This window comes from Denticeps clupeoides, chromosome 15 (assembly GCF_900700375.1).
Source record: "Denticeps clupeoides chromosome 15, fDenClu1.1, whole genome shotgun sequence".
NCBI classification, from domain to species: Eukaryota; Metazoa; Chordata; class Actinopteri; order Clupeiformes; family Denticipitidae; genus Denticeps; species Denticeps clupeoides.
In genome coordinates this window covers 7,538,475-7,553,603 of record NC_041721.1, presented here as the reverse complement: position 1 = coordinate 7,553,603, position 15,129 = coordinate 7,538,475, and the positions used below count along the sequence as shown (strand labels likewise).

At 40.5% G+C, this 15,129-nt stretch overlaps 1 long non-coding RNA gene across 1 annotated transcript in view; it reads left to right on the top strand.

Moving 5' to 3' along the window:
* The first annotated feature begins 6,495 nt into the window (after positions 1 to 6,495).
* LOC114764326 (uncharacterized) overlaps positions 6,496 to 15,129 on the top strand; it is a 13,937-nt gene continuing 5,303 nt past the window's right edge. The window contains exon 1 of the long non-coding RNA XR_003742495.1: positions 6,496 to 6,737. This is a non-coding gene — a long non-coding RNA (uncharacterized LOC114764326). The remainder of the gene's footprint in view (positions 6,738 to 15,129) is intronic.

Sequence of the window (15,129 nt, the reverse complement as noted above, 5' to 3'; positions counted from 1 at the left end):
ATTTTACTCTTTGTTATATTGCAGCCATTTGCTAAAATCATTTAAGATCTTTTTTTCCTCATCAATGCACACACAGCACCCCATATAGACAGAAAGTCACATAATTGTTGACATTTTGGCAGATTTATTAACAAAGATAAACTGAACAATCACATGGTCCTAAGTATTCAAGCCCTTTGCCGTGACACTCATATATTTCACTCTGGTGCTGTCCATTTCTTCTGATCATCATTGAGATGGTTCTACACCTTCATTTGAGTCCAGCTGTTTGGACTTGCTGATTGGACTTGACTAGGAAAGTCACCACACCCCTGACTGTATAAGACAGCTCACAATGCATGTCAGAGCAAATGAGAATCCTGAGATTAAAGGAACTGCCTGAAGAGCTCAGAGACAGAGTTGTGGCAAGGCACAGATCTGGCCAAGGTTCCAAAATAAAGGAGCACAGAACACAGAGGCCTCCATGATCCTTAAATGGGTGACGTTTGGGATGACCAGAACCCTTCAGGGGAGAAGGGGAGAAGAGCCTTGGTGAGAGAGATAAAAACAACTCAAAGATCACTGTGGCTGAGCTCCAGAGATCTGTCGGGAGATGGAAGAAAGTTGTAGCCCTCCACCAGTTGGGGCTTTATGGCCCCATGAAAGCCTCTCCGCAATGCAAGACACCTGAAACCCCACATAGAGTTTGCTAAAAACACCTAAAGGACATCTGAAGGAAATAAGATTCTCTGATGAGAAATAAGATTGGTTTGATGAGACCAAGATAGAATTAAGGCTAAAAAGTTCTAAGCGGTATGTGGCAACATCATGCTGGAGGGGTGTTTTTGCAGCTGCAGTGACAGGACAACTGGTTGCAATCGAGGGAAATATTAATGCGGCCATGTACAGGGATATCCTGGACAAAAACCTTCTTTGGAGTGCTGAGGATCTCAGACTGGGTCGAAGGGTAGATTGTGGGAGCCGTAAAAAAAAACACCTCAACAGCATAAGCACATAGACTCTACACAGCACATAAAGTAAGACCGTAGACAGGACAAGAGAAGCAAGCAGTTTGGACACACCTCACATCAATGTGTTTTCATTATTTCCATGACCATTTACATTGGTAGATTCTCACTGAAGGCATCAAAACTATGAACACAAAAAGTGGAGACCTGGCCTCCACAGTCAACAAACCTGAACCCAATCGAGATGGTTTGGGGTGAGCTGGACCCCAACAAGTGCTAAACACCTCTGGGAACTCCTTCAAGACTGTTGGAAAACCAATTTCAGGTGACGACCTCTTGAAGCTCATCGAGAGAATGCCAAGAGTGTGCAAAGCAGTAATCAGAGCAAAGAAACTAGAATATAAAACATGTTTTCAGTTATTTCACCTTTTTTGGTTAAGTACATAACTCCACGTGTTCATTCATAGTTTTGATGCCTTCAGTGAGAATCTACCAACGTAAATGGTCATGAAAATAAAGAAAACACATTTAATGAGAAGTTGTGTCCAAACTTTTGGCCTGGACTGTATATAAAATTCTAGCACAGTCAGTACACTAGTCCTGGAAGTTCCCATGTTATGCGTGTCTGTGATGAATGCTAGCTGTGAGTAATCTGTGTATTTGAAGAGTTTGTGTTTGTGTGACGCACTTAAAGACAGAAGACCTCGTCACAGGTCTTTACTGTCAGATCAAATCACACACTGACAGTGGAAAAGAAGGATAGGCGGAGGGATTTTTAAAAAAATTACAACGATGAATGTGAGATATGGAGAGATGGTGCCAGAGAGACATTGGGAAAGCAAAAATGCTATTTTGGGGGAGTGGAGGTGGACACCTGCTATTCTGTCATCTGCAGTCCTACAAACACAAGGATAAAAGAATGAGGGAGTGAGGAAGGAAGGGATGTGCAAGATGTCTTGGATTCTGAAGCCAAACTCACACCCCTTTCACTGTGGGTGGTAAAATCACTTTTAATTTGTGTGTGCGTCTATGAGAGACACAGAAAGAAAGAGTTATGTGGGTGGTGATAGGCGTGTGTGCGTCCAATCCTATGTTTCTCTATCTGTTCTCATTTCTGTACACATTTTGTGCTGATATGTTCTGTGCAGACAGTAGTCATGGTTCTGTAGTGTGTGTGTGTGTGTGTGTGTGTGTCACACACCTGAGATGAGTTTAATTAGTCCTGGAGTTCAGGTAGGTGGTGTCTGACAGGGCGTGGAGGATGGGTATCGAGGGTGGCAGGCTGCGTAACCACGACAACAGGGCAGTATCTGCAACAACTGATTAGTGGATGTGGGTGGCGGCTAATGATCTGGAGGGAGATGAACGTCCAATCAGTGATGAACGGTTGACGAACTGAGGGGATATTAATTAAAACACACCCACGCACACACATCGCCTTTATTTTTACACATCTTACATGTCTGCAGAGCACTAGTAGTGCTTTAATAATACTATCTAAAACTATCTTCAAAGCAGAAATATAGCTGTTCTGGCCTTTATTGCTTGATTGTCATTTTTATCCTATTTGTACTAACTGCTGTGTGTGTGTGTGTGTGTGTGTGTGTGTGTGTGTGTGTGTGTGTGTGTGTTATTTATTGCTTTGTCTTAAACACACACCACATGAGTTATCTTGTTAATAATGACTGATCAATATTTCAGAGCTTAATCTAATAATTGAACCTATAATACCAACTCAATTGTTGTCCTGTGTGTGTATGTGTGTGAAAAAAAAAAAAAAAATCACAGTAACATCAGAAATTGCTCCATCTGTCTTTGATCACCAAGTGAACGCTTAATATCAACTGATCAATACTTGATGGTGATTGATGACAGCTATTACATCAACCATGAATTTTCAGACACACATGCAGACACCAAATGAAACATTAACACGCACTGACACAGAAACTGTGTATAACTGAATGCATTAAGAAGTTCAGGATAACAAATCATCAATTCAGCATCAAGTATTTCATTCAAATATTGTGGCAGGGCATGACAAGAGAAAGAAACTCTCTCTCTCTCTCTCTCTCTCTCTCTCTCTCTGTGCGTGTGTGTGTACGTTTTCTCAGCAGTGGTTATCTCAGCAATAAGCGCCTTCATTGCTTAATTTGATTCCTACCTCCAAAGAGTTGAATAAATAAGGTGTCTTGAGTTCTATTTCAAATCTATTGACACTTGTGTAATATCATGTTTGCAGTGGGAAAGACGTGCATGACTCACAGTGTCTCTTTACTGCTGTAAAGCATCAGAAGCATTGACCAGAAAGACAAGAGTGATACAAAATAAATCAGCTCAGTATAATTAAATTCGGCTGCAAAATCAGAAATCAGATGAAGACCTGACTTAAATCTGTCAAAAACAAATGGTATTGGGAGTGTGAAGCACTGTGATACCTCCTAATAAATCTGAAGAAGAAAAGCTGTTTCTCTGCCATGAAAGGTTGGGCAGTTGAACATTTGGGGGATTCAACAGTGGGATTCAATACCAATTTTTTTTAAACAGGCAAGTAATTAAAACAATTCTAAAATATCAGTATAATTCTACTATTTTAACATATCTGTACAGAGACAATATTTGTATTTTCATAAAAGCGTTAACATTTCTCACAGTCATTATTTGTTCCTTTTTTGCATGTGATTTGGTTGTGATTGGTTGTAATAACAAAAAAATTACATTTATGGGCATGTCAAGGTTGAGTTTACCATGTTGACTGCAGACGAAAAAAACTTTGTACCAGTAATAAGTGGTAAGAGGTTGTTCCATCACCTTTAAAAGAATCAACACGATCAATGTTGCACTTTTTATTATGATGCTATAATTTTTCAATAATACATTGCAATAATTATGTAAAATGGTAAATGCATGTCTAGTTTTAAATGTGTTATACTGAGGAAAAGAATAATATGTCATAAAGATACAGTATAAACATGACCATCAACACAAATGTGCTGTCATCGTCAGACTCACTGTTGCCAGATTGGGCGTTTTTAAATTCAATATTTAATCCAATACTGAAACAATGTACTGAAACAGTGGGATCCTGAGCCACTGTTCTATCTTTACACAGGCTGTTCATTCAAACATTGATTCTGTGACATTTCTTGATTTACAATTAGTGTGCTGCTCACACCAGAATTCACAGATCTCATCACTCAGGTGACAGAGAACACATGTAATAGAGGCTATATTTACGGACTGACTGCACAGCAGTAATGGCTGAGGGGTCTTATGATGCAGCTGTGGTATGACACACCAGTCATACCACACCAATCCAAATAGTGCGCCTGTCTCTGGGCAGCAGGAGCAAACTGGAGAACCCTGAGGAAACTCTGCAACACAAAAGCAGGACTGGTATTCAAACCCAGCCACAGTCTAACAGCCATATGACTATGAGGAAAAAAGAGCTTTTCCTAATTCATTTAATTAGAAAATGTCCTGAAACCAAATGTCTTATGAAACCACAAGGGGGTGTGGCTTTAGGAGATCTTCAAAAGTTCCTGGTAGGTGGTGCTCCATCACTGATCACCGAAGAAAGCTCTGGATTGGTGAGTGAATTAATGTCGGGCTCTACAATCCTGTTACCTGTTATTTAGGCTTTAGGTAGCGGTCTCTGCTTTTCCACAGAATATGTTATAGGCTACATCTGCAAGGCCCCCTGAGAAGAAATGATGGCACAGAGAAAAAAAAAATCTACTGCTCAGTCAGTTTGTTTTAACAAATAACAAATCAATAGAATGTTTAGCTATGTATAGCCTTAAGCAACTGGCATCGATCTTACACCATACCACAGATCGGAACAGACTGTGTTGAAGGGAACACACAAGCATTCCCATAGTGCAGCAGTATAGCAGACAGAGGGGGATTTTCACCATTTATTCTGTTTATCCAACTGAATATTCATAAATAAATGAGCAAACATGGGTATTTCTGCAGGAAAATAGCATAAATAGATGAAGAGGGTGTGTGTACAGCTTTTGTAAAGCAATGTGTGGAGATGGAAACTCAGCAGGAGGGTGAGTGGGAGGCAAGGGGAGAAGATCACACAACAGAAGGTTACACAAACACACACAAAATAAATACAAAAGTGAATACTGTATTCACACTTAGCACTCATATACAGTAAATACTGTCACAAAAGAATTACTGGGACATAGTGTGACAACTGCGTTATTACTGTAACTCAATGTAATAGGACTTTTATGATTTTAAACACCCTGTAAACGTACAAGCAATACAAACATTTTCTTTGTTTAGTTTTACAGCAAACTTTTCTTAACTTCTTTTAAGAAGCATTTGTCATACTGTGGGTCTGCATGGTGCTCTTTTCCAACCTTTTCCAAACCAGTTTCCAATCACCATGAACTATATCAGAACGCAAGCATCTAATCAGCAGCCAGTTCAATTTTCTGAGTTTTACCCTGAGACCCTCACTGTAGAGATGGGAAGCATTCAGGTGAGAAATGGCTGCCATACACCTATAAGGAAGCATATATATAATAAAAATATAGATAGATATAGGGACAGACACAAACATACAGTACAGGCCAAAGGTTTGGACACACCTTCTTATTCTATGTGTTTTCTTTTTTTTTCTTTAATACCATTTATGTTGGTAGATTCTCACTGAAGGTATCAAAACTATGAATGAACACATGTGGAGTTATGTACTCAACAAAAAATTGTGAAATAATTGAAAACATGTTTTATATTCTGGTTTCTTCAGAACAGCAACCATTACTGATTTGCACACTCTTGGGATTCTCTCAATGAGCTTCAAGAGGAAGTCTCCTGAAATGGTTTTCCAACAGTCTTGAAGGAGTTCCCAGGGGTGTTTGCCTTCACTCTATGGTCCAGCTCACCCCAAACCATCTCGATTGGGTTCAGGTCCGGTGACTGTGGAGGTCAGGTCTCCACTATTTGTTAAGTACATAACTCCACATGTGTTTATTCATAGTTTTGATGCCTTCAGTGAGAATCTACCAATGTAATTGGTCATGAAAATAAAGCAAACACATTGAATGAGAAGGTGTGTCCACCTTCTGTATATGTAGGTGTGGAGAAATCTAACACCCAAAAATATCCAGCCTACTGGCATCATGTGGCCAGAAAAGCGACCCATGATGTATGACAATATAATATGCACACTATGCTGGACAGGTTATCATGATAGGAGAGGCTTGCCCAGCAAAAACTGTTAATTTTAAGGGTGAGCAGAATCTGTTGTAAATAGGCCATAGCCTAAGTTTGCAGAACATTATGACAGCCTATATGTTCTCTACGGTCATCATGTATAAATGCAATTTTCTTGGTAGTTAAAAAAAGAATGGGGTGGACTTATATTTGCTTATTGTATTCAATAACATGATGTGTTTTCAGATTTTTCAGCTCTAACGCTTCACTTTCCTCGACTCTATTTGACACACAAAAGAATAACACACCCCCAAATTTATAATTAGTTCTGTGAGTCTATTGACCATTCAGCCAGCCAGTCGGTCGATATGGGTGTCCAGGACCTGGCAGGGGGCTTAGCAGCACTAAGGTGTCTGCCCCAGATGCCCGCTGTATTTCTGTCTTATAGCACAGGGGCTAATCTCTTCCTGCCTCCAAACAAATTATCTAAGGGGAGCGCCTCTGCATGAGTAAACCAGAGAGATTACACAGCGAGCGCGGGAAAGAGCGATAGCGGCCGGCAGGAAGGATTCCCAGGCGCCTGGACATTGCTGTGACTCTGCGGTATGCATAGAAGTGAGTGAATGAGAGAGGCCGTTTCTCAGAATTAAACTCGTAAATGTCGCTTGTCTCTGCGTAGCCAGCGGTTGTTTTCGCGCGGCTTTTCGGGCGCCAGTGAGGGAGCCCTGATGCTTTCACAGGAATTACAGGAACATGATGAATGATGCAATGTTTTCATGCCGGGAGGAAAGAATTGCACTTCAATTTGGAGGGGCGACAAAAACCCCTATACCACAAAGAGTAGGCACATGCACAAACAAAGCCACATGACCAAAGGACAACAATGGCAATAAAATGCAGATGAGACACACAAAGGGAAGTGAAAGAAGGTCCCTTCATGTTGACATCTGGTCATTTTCCCAGTGAGACATTTAATTAGAATAGAATAGAATACCTATAACCATGTACAATAAGATTTTTTTATACTTCTATATATTTTTACCAACTTAATTTGTAAACAGTATGTTTACTACTATACATTTGTTATTATAGTCTGTCTTATTTTCTGTCTTAACTATATGTCTCACACTGAATTGTTGTTCCGGAACGCATTAAAACAACATCTTTTTCAGATCATCTTTGCACGTTGGTGTGCGGAAGGTGCAGACTGTGATTCTAGATGTGGTCTCTACTGTATGTGTAGTGTTATTTACATTTACAGCATTTATGAGACGCCCTTATCCAGAGCGACTTACAATCAGTAGTTACAGGAACAGTCCCCCTGGAGACACTCAGAGTTAAGTGTCTTGCTCAGGGACACAATGGCAGAAAGTGGGATTTGAACCCGGGTCTTCTGGTTCATAGGCGAGTGTGTTACCCACTAGGCTACTACCACCCTATTTCAGTTTAGTAATTTTCCTACAGCTTTATTTGATTGTCTCATCAGCAGTTTTGAACTGGATATGCTTTACATCTTTGAATACATCTTGATATGCATATGCATTTTAAACTTATTTTTGTTTTAACACTTTGGGAAACACTGTGATACATGTTACAGTTGTACACATCATGCTTTACCAAAAAATGCCCATTTCATTCTGTTTTTATTAATTCCATCCACCAACTATATCCAATTGTCCAAAATAACAGTTGAGAGATTCACTCCTTCACCTCCACATAATTGGCTCACCACCTGCTACGAAAGAACAGGAGTTATCCCCAGTGATATGTGTATATGAAGTCACCATCACCTGACGATGTTGACTGAGATTTGCAAATCAACATTTAATAAAAAAAATACATTTATTTACATACAAAAATCATTGACCAATCACCAATCATGTGACATCATGTGATACACAGCAGCACAGCACATGGTGCACACAGTGAAATTTGTCCTCTGCATTAAACCCATCACCCTGAGTGAGCGGTGGGCAGCCATGACAGGCGCCCGGGGAGCAGTGTGTGGGGACGGTACTTTGCTCAGTGGCACCTCAGTGGCACCTCGGCAGATCAGGATTTGAACCAGCAGCCTTCTGATTACGGGGCCGCATCCTTAACCGCTAGGGCACCACTTTTTTTTTTTTTTTTAAATTTCCAGCTCTACCCTGCGCTACCGACTCCAGTCCGGAACACTAAGGTCAGACTGAGAAGCCGGTCTCAGCTTAGTCAGCTGGTAAACTTTGAGAGAATGACTTAATATATTGGTGCTTCAGTCCATGCATAATTCTGCATTTATGTGATTGCAATACTTGTACACCTGGAAGTGCGCAGCGTCGTGACTGGTGGATTACTGACAGACTGAAAGCTTGTTTCATTTGATTTAGAACTCAGCTAAGCTAGCTGTGATTCATTTAGATCTGCATGGTTAGCATGTTAATTTCAGCAAATCTCTGCAGCCCAAACATGTATATAATGTCTGTTGTAGGGCTGCAACTAACGATTATTTTAATTGTAGAATCGGATAAAAAACAAAAAACAAGAAAAGCATTCATTTCCAACCCTTTATTCAAAAACAGAACCAAAATCTTTAGAAAGTGCTCAAACATGTTGCTCCTTGAGCTGTTATAATAATAATAATAAAAAAAATGGACTAACACAAAAATGTACACATGTGTGCTTTACATCTGCCAAATATACCGCCTATGAACCAGAAGACCCGGGTTCGAATCCCACTTACTACCATTGTGTCCCTGAGCAAGACACTTAACCCTACGTTGCTCCAGGGAGACTGTCACTGTAACTACTGATTGTAAGTCACTCTGGATAAGGGCGGTTGATAAATGCTGTAAATGTAAATGAAATGTAAATGTAAATATAGACTTTTGGCAAGTGCCACCTGAGCTGCCAGAACGATAAATAATTTATAAAAAAATAAAAAACAATACAAATCAGAAAATGTAACAGGATTTGTTTGAATGTCAGAACTTGTTCTGTACACTACACTGCAGATGCACACACTCGCAGACGCACACACTCACGAACTCTCACACTGACACACACACACACACACACACACACACACACAGCAAAAAATGCTTTTCTAACTTAGTCGTTTTGTCCTGTTTTCAGTCCAAATATCTAAAAAAAATCTTACTAGACACATGAAATAGCATAAGAAATTGTCTTTTTTTCTGAAAAAACATCTCAATATTAAGTGATTGCTTAAAACAAGCAAAATTATCTGCCAATGGGGTAAGAAAACATCATTTAAGCATCACTTAATTTTCTCATGCCATTTTTCTTGTCTAGTAATCTTGATTTAAGATTTTTTAGATATTTGGACTGGAAAATTACTAGGTAATAAAAGCTTTTTTGCAGTGTAGCTATGCATGACAACAGATTGAAAAATGAATGGTCCAAAAAAGGCAAGTGAATAAAAACATGTCTTTAGCACCCCTGCTTTACTATTGTTATTAACGAGCTAACGCTAACTTGTCATGCCTGTCAAGCTGGATGACGGGTAAACATTTACATTTACAGCATTGATCAGACGCCCTTATCCAGAGCGGCAATCAGTACAGGGACAGTCCCCCTGGACCAATTTAGGGTTAAGTGTCATGCTCAGGGACACAATGGTAGTAAGAGGGATTTGAACCTGGGTCTTCTGGATCATAGGCGAGTGTTTTACCCACTAGGCTACTATCACCCTCTGTCGTCCATGCGGAGACACAGAGAACAGTCCGAACGCTGTTTCATCCCCTCTCCACACCTGTAGGTGGCGCTGTAAGTCCCCGTCTAGTTCTCCTCCGCGGCGAGTTAAACACCAGCACCAGGGACATTATGTTCCTCGCTTCAAAACGGAACAAAAGTAGGATTCTGTAGCGACTTCCCCTGCTGCTGGACTCCCTTCTTCCTCCTCAAACACTCCAACATGTTTGCGTCTCAGGTGCTGGATCATTGCCGTGGTGCTCCCGTGCCGTGCCATGTCGCTTTTGCATATTTTCGCGCAGATTTCTCTGCCGCCGCCATGTATCTGTCCTCTACCTCCGCTCGTATTTTTTTTATTTTTGCTCCGCGCTGTCTATGAGGCGCCAAACTCTGCTAGCATCTGTTCGCGAGAGAGACCGAGTGTGTTCACTCCGCTTTTTTAACATAACGAATAGATTAGGAAATTCGTTGCCAACTCTTTTAGTAATCGATTTACTTGCAGCCCTAGTCTGTTGTTTGTGCAAATTCAGTTGATGAGTTTAGCAATTAGTTTTTCCACTGAAAACAATCATATGCATTGCATTTTTAAAAAGTTATTGTGAATATGATTAAACTACTAGACCACACTTAACCTTTGTTTTACATCTTTGATTTCATTGTATTTTATTTAATGATCAGTATATACTTCTTTCGTTTGCTGTTCAGCATTATAGTGTAAATTTGGTATTTTTCAATGAGTTGCTGATATTATGATTTATTCATTTATTGATTTTTTGCAACTGTCAAATTTGTCATAAAGAATCAAATTAAAGCTAAATGGCTAACAAACAAAAACGTTGTAATATATTAACAGTTTATTTTGTTTGTTTTAGTGGCAAATTATGAACTTTATTGTTTGTTTATTTACTTTGGGACAATCCTTTAGTTTGGAGCTAGCAAAAACCTACTCTGCCATAAAGAGCTCAGACAAGCCCTGCCCATGTGAAAAGAGGCGGGGTCGTGTGGCAAAGTTGCACCCAAATCGGCGGGGAGTAATGACAACCAGCACATTTCACAGCCGTCTCCTCTCCAGTCCCGTAGGGCAACACGGTGATGAAGTGCAGCGACCAGACAAAGATGTCATGTAAACAGTGTGATAAAAATGAGCAAGGACCGCTGTCGGAGCTGCGGGGGCCCACCGGCGGCCATGTTTAAACGTTCATAAATGCGTTTTTTATAACAGCGTGTGAGGTTAAGTTCAGACCACAGGCTGTGATGACTAAAAAGGCCTACTCACCTCCTCACTCTCCTGACCTTCAAAATCAATACACCCACAGGAACCGATGAACTCTCTTATCCTGCTGATTAGAGCCAGTCAGATTACACCTGAGTTGCTACAGCGCCGGATCCAGATACAGCATGGGAGGGAGAAGAGAGTTGAAGTCTCGGATCGGCCACTGCCTACTGAATCTCACACGCGCACACACACACACACACACACATACAAATACCACAGTTGAGACAGCATGTCTTGTTATCACACACATTCCTCGGTTCACACAGAATAACGGGTGTGTGTGACTAAAACACAACTCAGCGTTTGGCGGATCAACATTAAACACCACGTCCACCCCAACCCTGCAGAGCAAGTCAAAGCAGGGTCTCCCCCAGACAGAGAGACTCTGACCTCAATAGCACACACAAGAACACACAGTCACATTGGGCTTCCACTAGCCTTTATTGTCTGGGTGGGCAAGAGGGCTTGTGAGTGTACAAGAGAACGACAGAGTGTGTGTGTCTGTACTTTTCCCATTTCTTTCGTTAAGTGTGCGAGACAGGCCAGTGTGTATTCCCCGGTGTGATGTCAGTTTTGTGCTTCGTGGGAGAATCGTTTGATCTTTCGGATAAACAGGAACAAAATGTAAACATGCAGAACATCCCACACTCCTGGGAAATCTTACACTCACATACACACACACACACACACACACACACACAGTTCACTATTTTGGAAACAGGCAACAAATTTCAAAGGAAAAAAAAGAGTTCAAAGTAAAAACTTAGAGCGCACACTCCATAGGCACACATTATCATACCTCTCTATCATCTACAGAACTGAACTCGCTGTTCACTATCAGAATGTCAATGTAGTCCGATTACGCGACAACTGAACCTCTGGACCCCTTCGACCCCTATCAAAGACCAACCAACTGGTCCAGGCACACATTCCATGAATGTCTTCCATGCAGTTCCTGCACTCATGACTGAGTAATTTAGAGGAGCTGGGTGTGGTGCTGGTTCCTGTACAGTTTCACCGTCGTACTTCCTGCGTTTGCTTACGATAATTCTGTGGTGAATCTTTCTTTACTAAACGGCATAAAAAAATCTCAACACAACACTACAATATCAGTAGTTTACAGTATTTAAACAGTAAAACATTATTTGTGATTCATTAAGTTCTGGGCTTCATGATAAAATAAACTAAGGTAAAAAACCTCAGTTTTATATGCTGCGTATGGGCAAATTGTTTCACACATTTGGGAGCATTTGCCTCCAATAGCCTTGTTTTTGGCTTCCTCTGGCCCTCCAACATATTCCTGCCCTCCATCATCACCAACTGATGCTACCATGTTTCTTGCATTTAATTCCTGGAACCCATCTGATCCCTGATCATATGATGCAAGCGTATGAAATACACATTCATGTGAGATGAATTTGTATAAAATAATTGTGTGTGTGTGTGTGTGTATATATATATATATATATATATATATATATATACCTGCATAAATACATGTTTTATTTTTTTTATTGTTTTAGTCAAGTTGATTCATGCAACATTAAAAATAATGACGTAAAAAAAACTCCGACCTCCGTTTTCACATCAGCGAAACTTAAAGCTGGCCGAGTGAGTGTCAGCGTAAAGTTGAGAGGGCGCTGTGTGTGAGCAGGTTAAGAGGCTTGTCCTCCCCTGTTAATCCCCACAAAGAAAGAGTGTGACACACTCACACTCCAAAACACACCACGGACGCATAGGAGATGCAGCTAAGAGGCTTAGGGGAGAAGTGGCTGGAAAAGACTGCAGAAGAGTGAAGAAGGATACACTCACTCACTCACACATACACACACAGAGAGGCAAACTTTTTAATTTCAGTTTTTCATTCATTTGTATGACCATATGGGATGCATGTCAGTGTAATAAATACAAGGTCCCTCCAATACAGACACAGTGAATACCTATAGTTGGTTTTCTGTCACTGACACACGCGCTGGAGGAAATGTGTTCACACATATACACTCTGTGTTTCTGACTTGTCTGATGACAGTTGCTTAGAATGAAGTGTTTATTGTGAGGATCTGGTATGGACCTTTTTTTCTCTTTCCTTGTAAAGTTCCATAAACCACAAGCTACTGAAAGAAAATCTATTTAATTTGAGGGGGTTAATTTGTTAAAACTGGACACTTTAAAAAAAAAAAAAAAAGTCAGGACACACCTTGATGTTTTTTGTTTAACATGGAAGTGAAATAATCTCATGCACACACGGTGAGAGAGCGAGAGAGCAAGAGAGAGCTGAAGAAAATGTAGCAGTGTGTTTGAAGTCAATCACTCCCTTGAGATAAATGCCAAGGCAACAGTTTGAAGTGTAGTGACATGTGATGCACTTTGACGGTAGAGCCTAACAAAAAGTGTGTGTGAGGGTGTTTGCATATGTGTGTGTGTGTGTGTTTATTTTACTGCAGGTGATAATTTCACTTTAATGTAGATGAGAGGGAATGCAGAGCTTCCAAAAGCCTCTCTGTGCTCGGCTTATCAGGTCTGGCAGAGAGACACTCACGGCACTCAGGAAATTAAAGAGCATCAACACATGGCAATGTACACACATCTGCATATGGGCACACACACACACACACACACACACGCACACACACACACACACACAATCCAAAACTAAAGAATTCATGAATATATCAGTCAAGCATTACTATTATTTCTGTTATTATTATTATTATTATTGCTCTATGTAGCAGTGAATCTCCTGGTAAAGAGCAGTTCACATTCACATTCATACTTTTAAAGAAGCAGGATTTTTTTGTCAACATGATTCTGATAATGATAGTGAAGCTTTTTTTATAAAATTATTTATTCATTTGTTTGTTAGAAAAACATCGTTATTCCACTCCACTTAAACCTGTTAAAATTCTAATAAAAACATGATTTATTCCATAACTAACTAAAAGAAAAAAAATGTTTCTGCTGAGTTATCATTCTATAATTTCAACTGTAGATTTTTATGAACAGCGAGAACAGAGAAAATACCAAAAAGACATTCAATTAAGTTATTCATGAATAAAATAAGTATTTGATCCCCTATCAATAAGCCAGATTTCTGGCTTCCAGTTTTTTATGGTGACATTGTTACCTTGTGATTGTGAAACACAGCATAGCACACAGTGCACACAAGGAAATATGTCCTTTGCATTTAACCCATCACCCTTAGTGTGCAGTGGGCAGCCATGAAAGGCTCCGGGGGACCAGTGTGTGGGGACAAACCATAAAATAACTCCTAGTCTCCCTCTGTCTGGAGCGCCACACAAGATCTCACCTCATGAAGTTTCAATGTTAACAAGGATATGTTGAACCAGCTCAAGGCTGTTGAGATCATAGTCATCAAGAAAACAAAATCCTGTCCGCAAGGTCCTCCAGCTCAAGAAAGCACATGTACATGTTTGCCACTGAACATCTAAATGATTCAGAGGAGGACTGGGTGAAAGTGCCATGGTCAGATGAGGCCTAAATCAAGCTCTTTGGCATCAACTCAACTCGCCATGTTCAGAGAAGGAATGCTGCCTATGACTTGAAGAACACCGTCCCCACCATCAAACATGGAGGTGGAAACTTGATGCTTTGAGGGTGTTTTTCTGCCAAGCAGACAGGACAACTGCAGTGCAGCATAGGGAGGATGGATGGGACTATGTTCCATCAAATCTTGGGTGAGAACCTCCTTCCCTCAGCCAGGGCATTGAAAACGGGTCATGGGTGGGTATTCCAGCATGACAATGATCCAGAACACACAGCCAAGCCAACAAAGGATTGGCCCAAGAAAAAGTATATTAAGGTCTTGAAGTGGCCTAGTCCGTCTCCAGACCTTAATCCCATAGAAAATCTTTGGAGGGAGCTGAAGGCTCGACTTGCCACATCAACCACAAAACATTAATGACTAGGATCTGCAAAGAAGAGTGGGAATAAATCCCCCCTGAGATATGTGCAAACTTTGTGGTCAACTACAAGAAATCTTGCTGATTGATATGGGATAAAAAAAACTTATTCATGAAAATG